The sequence below is a fragment of the Equus asinus genome, chromosome 3, assembly GCF_041296235.1.
Source record: "Equus asinus isolate D_3611 breed Donkey chromosome 3, EquAss-T2T_v2, whole genome shotgun sequence".
Taxonomy (NCBI): Eukaryota; Metazoa; Chordata; class Mammalia; order Perissodactyla; family Equidae; genus Equus; species Equus asinus.
The window spans coordinates 129,592,023-129,602,719 of NC_091792.1; the positions used below are offsets into that span (position 1 = coordinate 129,592,023).

Consider the following 10,697-nt stretch of genomic DNA (forward strand, 5'->3'; position numbering starts at 1 on the left):
TGTCACTCATGGCAATACTTGGCTGGAATGAGCAGCCCCTTGAGATGAGGCATGAATTTTGCAGCTCCCCACTGTTCCTGCCACTGTCCCCCTGACCTCGTCTCTCTGACACAGTAGCTGAGTGACAGTTGACATTATCATTCTTGAGCTGTTGTTTTCTCATCATAGGGGTAAGTTCAGACTTATATACTTCTTAGAACCATGACTGTCCATAGAGATTGAGAGAGCTATATATTCTAAGCAAAATGAGACAGCGGAGGGAAAAATATCTTCCTACTCCAAGTCCTTGTATGTACCTCAGTTTGAGCTCTTGATTTAAAGCCGCTCAGCCTCAGTTTTCTCCATAAATGGAGTGAAATACACATGCCTCAGAAAATTATTTAAGCATTGAGTTAGGTTTAGCAGAACAGCATAATGGTTTAGTGCATAAACTCTGGAGCTAAATTGCCAGAGTCTAAACCCCAGATTTGCCATTTACTAACTGAATCCATGCATAGTATCTAGACACATGCAAACTGCCCCCGATAGGCGTTCAGTAAAGCTACTTGAGTCCCTTTGCCCTGTAAGAATTATTTCTAATATTTACATTATGCTAGTAAGTTATTATCAATCAAAGCTAACTTTAAAGGAGACTATTATTTTAGAAATATCCTAAGAACTGATAGTGGCCAAAACAATGTCAATTTGCTAAATGTTAAGTAACTTGCACAAGAATTATAGAATATTTATACCTTCTGATTAAGGTATAAACAACTTCTGAAGATACACAGAGAAATAATATAAATGCAAAAATATTTAAATATTTATAGCATCCACTCATACAATGAAATATTTAGCCATAAAATACATATCACCATGGGAAAATATGGAAATTTGTTCAGAAAATAATATTAAGTGAAAAAATATATACACAAAATAGTATATACACAATAATTGCAAGTCTACAAAAATATAACTACACAATGAAAATGACTGAAAGAGAATATTGGATAATATAAATAGTTGCCATCCCAAGTTTATAAGATTCTAATAAAATTATTGACAAGCATACTGCAATTTTAAAACTTGGAAAATGTAGATCATTATAGTACACTATCATAAAAAGTAAGTATTTGTAGGCCATTACTCAAAGTGAATCCCTATATATTATTTTATCAGTATTTATCAATAAATTTAATTGAGTATTGATATGTTTTATTGGTAGACATAAGAACAAGCTATTATATAAGCAAAAAATTTTGTTCTCTTAAAACCTGCCATTTGAACGCTTACGCTCAGGATCTTTCCCCCACTCCCAAACCCACATTCATCCCTCTTTGTCGTTAAAAACCAAACAGAAGGAAACAAAATTCCAACCCTCCCAGCTCCAGGTCAGACTATATCAGGGGAATCAGACAAATGTTGCGTCCTCGCCGATTACTCTGCCATGAGAGCAGGGTGCTGCGGTCAGCCACCCAGCTGGAACAGCGTCATCCCTCTTCTCCCTGGTTCCAAGTTGTTCGCTGGAACATTCACACCCAGTGTGTCACCGTCACACTCAGCTTTCGGCATGGCCGCCTCTGGTTGCACGTGGAAAGGAAGCTCTCCCTCCTCCTGGATGCTCCCACTGAGGCGAAGCCCCTCCATCCACTCCAACACTCTTCCAAAGCAGGGTTTGGATGCTTTTGTGGTTTACGTTCACAATGGGGGAAGGAAGCTAATAAATAAAGACAGCTTAATTGACGAGCGGGTGCAACTCGATTCTCTTGCTGTTTCTGGCCAGTCAAATATGGATTCTGGTTTCTCTATCTGCAATATGGGTTGATTCTCTTTGGCCTTTCCTACTTCACAGGTGGTGGTGGTGGTGGTGAGAGCAGCTAGTGAGTTCATACTATGTGCCAGACCGCATGCCAGGCTCTTAACACTCATTTTTCTCACTTAATCCCCACAGAAACCCATGAGAAAGGTATTTGTATTATCCCCAATTTATGTTTGAGACAACAGGGGTTCAGAGGCGCTGCCTAATTTGCCTTTGGTCACACAGCTAACAAATGGCCATGAAAGAACTTCAATTCAGATCCATCTGATGCTAAAACCTGGCTTTTAAGCTTTAAACCATATGCCCTTAATGAAAATTTCTAAAATGTCACAGGAAAGCACGTTAAATATTCAAAAAGCCTGGCAGAGACATATTAAAAGAGGAATGGAAAGACAGTTTCATGTTATTATTCTTTGTATGGGGCTCCAAAATAAACTTCATTTCTGAAACAATCTTTCCTATTTGTCAGGAAGTAAAACAAAAAAAAATTTTTTAAAAATTGCTCTCATGGGCCAGCTTGGTGGCATAGCAGTTAGGTTCACGTGCTCCACTTTGGCAGCCAGGGGTTCACAGGCTTGGATTCCAGGTGCAGACATGGCACTGCTCATCAAGCCATGTTGTGACGGCATCCCACATAAAATAGAGGAAGATTGACACAGATGTTAGCTCGGGGCCAATCTTCCTCACACACACACACAAAAATTGCTCTCAACCCATGGAACTTACAGTCATGTGAGATCAGCTCAGAGCACCATAAGGGACCTTCACGGTCATAGAGGCCAGTTGCCTCCTTTCATAACTGAAGACACTGTAGCTGGGAGAGCAGAGGGTCATGGTAAGACCACACACAGCTCCAGTCCAAGCCTGATTCTGCCAGGTCCCATTTGGTTTTCTCCTGGCCCCTTCTTCAGAGCTTTAACTTCTGTTCAGATTGTTCTTGGAAGCTCTGAAAAATTCACCTGCCCCCCCTCCCTTCTTGTGTCTGTCCCTCCCCCAGCCCCCACCAACCACATCCTTGGGCCCTAGGTCATTGTCAAGCTGTCTGTACTTGCTGGGCTGCCTGCTTTCTCACATCTCTGCAGGCAGGTACAGGAAGGGCTGCAGGGGTGACCTTTGGTTAAACGGTGAGAGACTCCCTCTGGAGCCTAGCTGTTCTCAGCTCATACTCCAGTAGTCTCATCACTCCACTGCAGAGAGCGGGTCCCCGTCATGCGAAGGCAACTGCAGCCGAGGCGTCTGCAGAACAGCATCTCCAACCTTTGCACAGATTCAAGCAGGAGCAAAGGAATAAAATATAACTAAACGAAATAAAGAGCTAGAGATACAGCTAACGAAGGCCCCAATCTTTAACCTTTCACTTGATTCAAATGGAAAATTCTCTCTGGAACACACTGCCATCAAGGCTTTGCCAACACCTTTCAGATGAGGCTGCTCTTGAGAAGGTCACTACTACATTAACAAATCCAAGGGACAATTCTCCGTGCTCTTCCACTTGAACATCACTAGCGTTTGACACAATTGAAGACAGGGTCAGTGCCCAGATAATGATTTCACTTGGCTGACAGGTTCATCAGTGCCCTGGTGACAAAGGTTTGGTAGTTAACGCCAAAGTGGACCGGCATGCTTAGTGGCTGTTGAATATATATTTGTGCTTAAGTTAACTGTGTATAGGTCCCTCCGTGAAATAAGTTGGATTCTTCTCAACTTAGCTTTTTTATTGTCTTTAGGAGGTGCCAAATTTATCAAGTCTGTATAATTCTGTTAACAGAAATCTGCTACACCTATGAGGATGAGAGTCTACTGTGCATCAGGAATTGCGTAATTTAGTGGTTTAAGGTCACAGACTTACTGGAATCTTCTGGAGCCCCACTGTCTAGGTTCGGATTCTGCCGCTGAGGCTTACCAGCTTAGAGAACAAGAGAAACATAAAACATGAAAGGCTAACACCAGCAGTTGCATGAGCTGTTCACTGCATAAAAGTGCTCAGCCAACGAGGGAGTGGTGGCTGCAATTCTGCCCATGTTCCTCTCACCAAACCCTGTGTCCAGTGCAGGGCTACGTCCACCTGAAGGAGAGGCGTGTGCCCATGAGATGCAATCTTATGTCCACCCGCTTGCAGGGGTGTGTGCCCATGAGACGTGTCTCTTCAGAGGAAGTGACTTTTTCTAATTTACACAAAGGTGCCAAATGGCCTCACAGCAACTCAGAAACTGGATTGTCAGGCAACTCTGAAATCGGGACCTCTGTCTTCAATATCATTTGGTTGAGAGGTCAGTTACATTCAGGATCCCAATGCCTAGAACACTACCTGGCACATAGCACTCAACAAATATTTGTTGAATAAATGAAAATACAACAATCTGAGAACAAGATATAAGTACTGAATGTTGTGGAATATAACAGTGCTCCTCAAAGTGTGGTGCAGGAACCCCTGGGGCTCTCCAAGACTCTTTCAGGGGACCATGAAGTCAAAACTAATTTCATAATAATACTAAGGGCTTACTTGTCTATTTCACTCATTCTCTACAGGTGCAGAATTCATTGATACAGTTTAGATTCCATATTGTAACTAACCTTTAAGAAACTACAACGTATCGATTTTTGGAGTACTATCAAAGAAAAACATCCACAATGATCTGAAAAGGCTATTAAGATATTTCTCTTTGTTCTAACGACACATATGCGTGAAACTGAATTTTCTTCATCTATTGCATCCGGAACTACAAATTGCAAATGGCACCAGATTGAATGCAGAAGCAGATACAAGATCCAGCCATCACCTATGTGTTTAGACATTAAAGCAATTTGCAAAACTACAAAACAATGGTACTCTTCTCATTCAAATTTTTTGTTTAGGAAAATATAGTTATTTTTTGTTTAAGAAGGTGCTATTTATGTTAACATTTAAGGGATTTATTATTGTGACTTTAAATGAATGAATATATAAATATTTTGTCATTTATCCATTGTAATTTTAATTTGGTTAATATTAGTAGCTACAACTCACATCAACAAAACTCTTTAGGTTTTTCAATGATTTTTGAGAGCGTGAAGTGGTCCAAGACCAAAAAATTTGAGAACTGCAGATATAAAGCAAACTAGATTATCAGAATCACCTGTGGATTTTAAAAATACAGATTCTGGGCCCTACCTCTCTTGATTCTAATTCAGTAGAGCTGAGATAGAACCCTAAGAATTTGTATTTTATAAGAACTCTCCCAGTAATTCTGATCGCCAGTCACTGATAGAAACAATAAATACAATGGAAGTTTGGGGACCTACATCCCCGAGGTGGGTCTGTACTACAATGGCCAGAGAAGCCTTCAGTTATCCAACAAACATTTACCAAGCACAGACTCAGTTCCAGGCAATGTTCGGTACATTGTCAGACACAGGCCCTGTCTGGAAGAAATTCACTGACCAGTGGGAGAGACAGACAGGGCAGGAAAGAGTTCCAGCACACCGTCACGGGGTTCGTGATGGGGAAAATGCGGTGCTGTGAGAACACAGAATCTGGGTGCCCCACTTCAAAGAGCTGGCCTTAAATGATGGAAGGTTCTGGGAAATCAAGGGGAAAGGGGCGACAAGGGCCTAGATTATGAGCGATGACCTGGAGGCAGATGGTCATGATGCCCACGTGGTGGGCGGTACGTTGACCAGCCTGGCTGGCATGGAGGGCTGGCTAGAAACAGAACAAGATAAGGTCAGAAAGGTTGAGTGGGCCAGATGATGGAGGAGCTTAACTGCAATGAGCTGCTTGGAGTTTGGTGAGATATGATGAAAGACACGTTTTAGGATTGCAACTCTGGTGACATAATGGAGGGTGAGGGGCTGAAGAACGGGAAACCTGCTAGCTGGTGATTAGAATAACGTAAATCTGGGGGCCATCCAAGCCAGGCAGGAAAATAAGCAGCAATGTTCATGCCCATGGTCTAAAAGAAATTAGATAATCTGCTGAAAATCAGACAGTGGGACAAAATAAATTTAATAAACCCTCCCTGAACTTTCTCTGCCCTCTTTGTTTGGATTTCATGAATTATTTTACAGTGGTGGTTCTTGAAATACCAGGGTCATGGACTCTTTTGAGAATCTGATGAAATCTTTAGACACTCTCTCCATGGAAAAACAACGAATTAAGGCAAAAAATTGTGTGTGACTAGGCATGATTTTCTCCACTCTCATATTCATTTACCCTCTTATCTTCTTTTCTCCTTTTCTCTAAAAGAAGCGTCATTAGGTAAGAGAAAAAAACAAAAAGCTTCTTTCAGCAGAATAAGGCACCAGAGCTTTCCAGAAAGAGGAAGTGAGCATTATCAGCAGAAAGGCTGGGGGCAGAAATTTCACTCTAAAGTCCAGGGAGTCTCTTCCTGACGAACAGGGACAGAGTCCAATTTTGGTGGAAGAGGAGGGGTGAACTAGATTATGCAAGGTTTGAGCGATGCCTTGATGGAGAAAGTCAAGAGCTGCACTCGACGAGTAAGGTGACGGCCTAGTAATGAGGCTTTCCTTCTGGAAATGGACCATACCTTTACACCCACCAGACATTATAGCCATAACTAAGGGAAGGTTTTACCTCTTCACTTATCTCAGTTCCTTTGTGAGCCCTCATCTTCCACAGCATTTGGGACCGGTCTTCTCCTAGTCAGGCCTGCTGGTCACAGTTGTGCAGGCTGTTCACTGAACAAGCCTCTAAGCAGATAAGACAGTAGAGACCGAAACCCAGCCTGTGCTGTGCGTGCAGAGCTCTGTGAGGGCTGGCATGAGACCATGTGCACCCAGAGCAGGCGCCATTTTCTAATTCTCACAAAGGCACCTTGCAGGCGAGCAGCACTGTGCCACCTGCCTAACTCCTAACTCTCTGCTCTTTCTCTTCTCCTGACTCCTCCTCTTCCCTTTACCACAGAGGACCATGGCAGAGAATTGTCAGTTTGTAAGTCTCCACAACACAATATGGGCTGGGAGCACTGGCCAGACTCCCATCTCCCCTCCTCCCTCTCCCTTCACTCTGCTCCTCCATCTCCCCCTCACGTCTCTCCCAGAACCTCTTATGTATGGACTTCACTTTCTCAGAAAAAGCAGATGGAGGTTGAAGAAGAAAAATTACCCACTACCTGACAAGTGTACTTCTTCTACCAAGAGCAGAAAGAAAACAGACCCAGACAGAATACAGCAGCTTCCCTCCCCGACTCAGCCCAAATCTCGAGCTAAGAGAAAAGCTGTGAAAAGGGACAGCCCATAAGCGGTACCTGAGCAACAGCCACAGCACGAAACCGCAGGACAGCTCTGCCTTCGCCCACAGCTGTGGGGTGAACAGGCTTGGTGGGGTTCCAGATCACACACCTGCTGTGGCTCAGGCTCCGGTGTGAGTCTTTCAGCCAGAATGAGCCCCAAGCTCATTCTAGTTTAATTCCCTCCCCTCTGCCTTAGGAGGAGCTTTCAAAGTGTGGGAAATGCGAGCATTACCCTACATGCAAGCCCGGCTGACTTACCGCTTCAGGCAGCCCCCTACTTCCCCTGAGGGACTGGGCTCCTGCTACCACGGAGAGCCCCTTTCCTGAGTCCTGTGATGGGTCTGCTCCTTCTAGTCTCATTCCTGCGAGAGTAAGCTAAGGCCCAGAGCTTGATTTGGAGCCAAGTAGTGTTACTGAACCAGTAGCACTGGTCCATTTTGCCTGCCTTGTGAGATGCCAATCACTGAGACAACGAGTTTGCAGCAGAGAAAGAGTTTATTCACAAGGCAGCCAAGTGAGGAGGTGGGAGAAGAAATCTCAAATCTGCCTCCCCAAAAAATGGGGATTAGGGATATTTAGGGGCAAGGTGGTCTGAAGTGTGAGGATAGATGATCAGAGGTAAGGAGAAGTGAGGTAATTAATGATCTGCGCAAGTGTACTAGGGCTTCATGGCTCTTCATAGGATGCACATGCACGAAATGAAGGTGATAGCATGATCTGAAGCTGGAGTTTTGGGCTCTCTGACGTCAGACAGTCACCTATCAGGCATTCACAAAGACCCAGGTGATGAGTCGGTGGTCTTCACCAGCCTGAATTGGACAAGGAGTCAACTCTCAGTTCCTGAAAAACAACTTAAGCACCCAGCCTGTTACCATGGTGACCCAACCATCAGAGATGTTATTTATAGGGTGGGTTTTAGTTATATATTGACTAACTACTTTTGCTAACAGACAACTAACTGAGCATAGTTAAAGCTGGTTGGCCCCCCATTTCAGTAGTAACCTGATACTATAGGGCTTTTTACTTCAGGAAGACCAGAAGTCCATAGTCGTCATCACAATAATGGTGAACACTAAGGTGCACTTATTATGTACCAAGCCCTTTCCACTCAATACCTCTCATAATTCTCCCAACCACCTCCTGAGGTATTACTCTCTCCATTTCATAGATTAAAAAACTGAGACTCAGAAATATTATAAAAGCTTGCTCAGGGTCCCTGGCTTGCACCCACTCCACCAACCCATGAGAAATATCTCCTCCTTCCTCTTTACATATGATCACGTGTCAAACTGAATTGTGGCCTTTCTTCAAGGGAAGGGGCCTCTAGGAGAACATTTCAAAGATTTACACTTGACAAGAATGGCCGGATAATCATTATTAGACTAGACACAGAAAGAAATGAACATCTGGTTAAAGGTCAACTAGACTGCTGTCTAAGAGTCACCTGGGGGTAGAGGAGGGGGACGGCGAGGATGACTGGTTTCCCAGAACAAGTCTTAATCCCGTTACAATACATCAGAAAATTGCACAGGCATTTTATCAGGGGCACCGATTTTCTTCCCAGAAGGAGGTTTTGAGTTACATCACACACAGAAAGGTCTCTCCCAGACTAGGTCTGGAACAAATTTTCTCTTCAGTGCTACCAAGGTGAATATCACAACACATTGATGTATTACATGACTATTGAAATTTAAGTATGTAATAATAACACATAATCATGGTGTCACAGCAATCCCAAGAAAGTTGGGATCAACCTATATGCCTCACCTATAACAGGTCCTTAATGTTTATTCAGAGAAGGAATGAGAAAACGAATGGACTTTCCCAAAAAGAGGAGAAATGAGTGAACTTGATCAATGCTACTCAAAGTGTGGGTCAAAGACCAAGCAGGGTAGGTCTGCAAACTGTTACTGGACACAGCCAGATAAGCACAGAAATCGAGAGCACGTATTCACAAAGTGTGTTAGCAATTGGATAATTGGAATCTAACAATATAAAATGGGACTTGCATTTTACATGTCCTTTTTTTAATTTCATTTTTTCCTATTAATACTTTGTCTTTTTTTCTTCCTCATCTTCTAGGAATTCACTGCACTTTCGAACAGTACTGGTTTGCAATGATTGGAAATTTTTTAAGAAAAGGTCTTTTACCACAGCAGTTTAATCAGACCATCATATACCCATTTGAAAAGAGTTTATCACATAAGTTCCATTCTGAAGAAAATACCCAGAGAAAGAGACCCTGGGTCTGACCTACACAAACCTGCAGCCCCTCAGCCTTACCTAAGATGACGAGTCATTTTTTGGAGGGGAGGGAAATAGAGGTGTCCATTCAAGGCTCCTCACCTACAGCTTCTTAGAGCCATGCCATAGCTTGGAGGCACGGCAGCTCTCACGCTCACCTCCCTACCCCACCCCCAAACTTCAGAACGAACCAGGGAGAATCAGAGACGTTAGCATCAAAGCAGAGCAAAATCCGAGGCTCTGTGTTGTGGCAGGATGGGGGTTTTCTTCCCCCCCCCACCTTCACCCTCTCCTTTCCTTCCTCCCCAAAGCCCCCTCCCAGCCCTTCCTGGGAGGAAGTCTGGTAAAATGGAGGAAAGTGACTCTGAGAGCCTTACAATGAATCGTTCTGTCTGACAGGTGTCAATAGTAACAAAAGAAAGTTGTGTTTGTTTTGTAGCTGTTTGGCTCTGAAGGGTTTAAGTCTCCTCCAGGGACCTTCTACATGCAGCCCAGCTCTGCAGGAAGGGCAGAGAAGGTAGAAAAAGGTGATGGGAGAGAGGGGAAAAGACAGGTGGAGAAGATCAGAGACGGAAGTGCTGGATGGATGGCCATGATACTGCAATGAGCTTACAGGTGACTTGGTAGAAAAGTAAAGAAATCTCTGGACTTCCCATCTGGCTTACGAGGATTTTTCTTTCTGGGACTGGATGTTCCTACAGGCCCTCCCAGTTATGAAACAAGGAAGCTAGAGTGTGAAACCAAGTAGGTGGAACCACCACTGGAAGTGTGGTGGTCGGGAACGCAGGCTCGAGCCAGGTTGCCTGGACTGAATCTTGACTCTGACACGTGCTAGGTGTCTGACCTTGAGTAAGTTTCCTCCTCATCTGTAAACTGGGGATGATAATAGTACCTTTATTTTGGGTGCTTACAAGTAAAACAATTATATGTATGTAAAGTGCATAGTGCTAGATAAATCTGTGGTTTTTACTATGGCTTTAAGCAGGGCCATACACGCATGTGCGTGCACACACACACACAGACTTACATTTCCAGTACAAAGTTCACTAGAGGCCCATAGACGCAATTAACAAACATTCGGTTACAGATTCCTTGGAAAAATCTGGGGTAGTTACCACGCCCCTTTACACACAATGGCATAGGAGTATGTATATTCATTAACATGCTGACGCTGAAAGCAGTTCACAATATAGTAAATGAAAAAAAACCGATTGGATATCAAATTGTACCATACGATCCTGTTTTTATAAAAATACACACAAATAAGTATAGGAAAAATTCTGGAAGAGTAAATACAAAAAATTTATGTAACGGTGATCGTCAGAGTGATTTTTATTATTCTCTTTTTGCTTTGCTGTTTTTTTCCTAATCTTTTTAACAATAAGCATGAAGTATTTGTATAATTTGGGGGGGACAGACATAGA

At 43.2% G+C, this 10,697-nt stretch overlaps 1 long non-coding RNA gene across 1 annotated transcript; it reads right to left on the bottom strand.

The window, feature by feature from the left end:
• Window positions 1-2,232: 2,232 nt before the first annotated feature.
• On the bottom strand, window positions 2,233-3,500 carry LOC139044874 (uncharacterized). The gene is made up of 2 exons (XR_011502257.1): window positions 2,525-3,500; window positions 2,233-2,398 (listed from the first exon to the last, which is right to left on the bottom strand). It is a non-coding gene; the product is annotated as an uncharacterized lncRNA (long non-coding RNA).
• Between the last annotated feature and the right edge of the window lie 7,197 nt (window positions 3,501-10,697).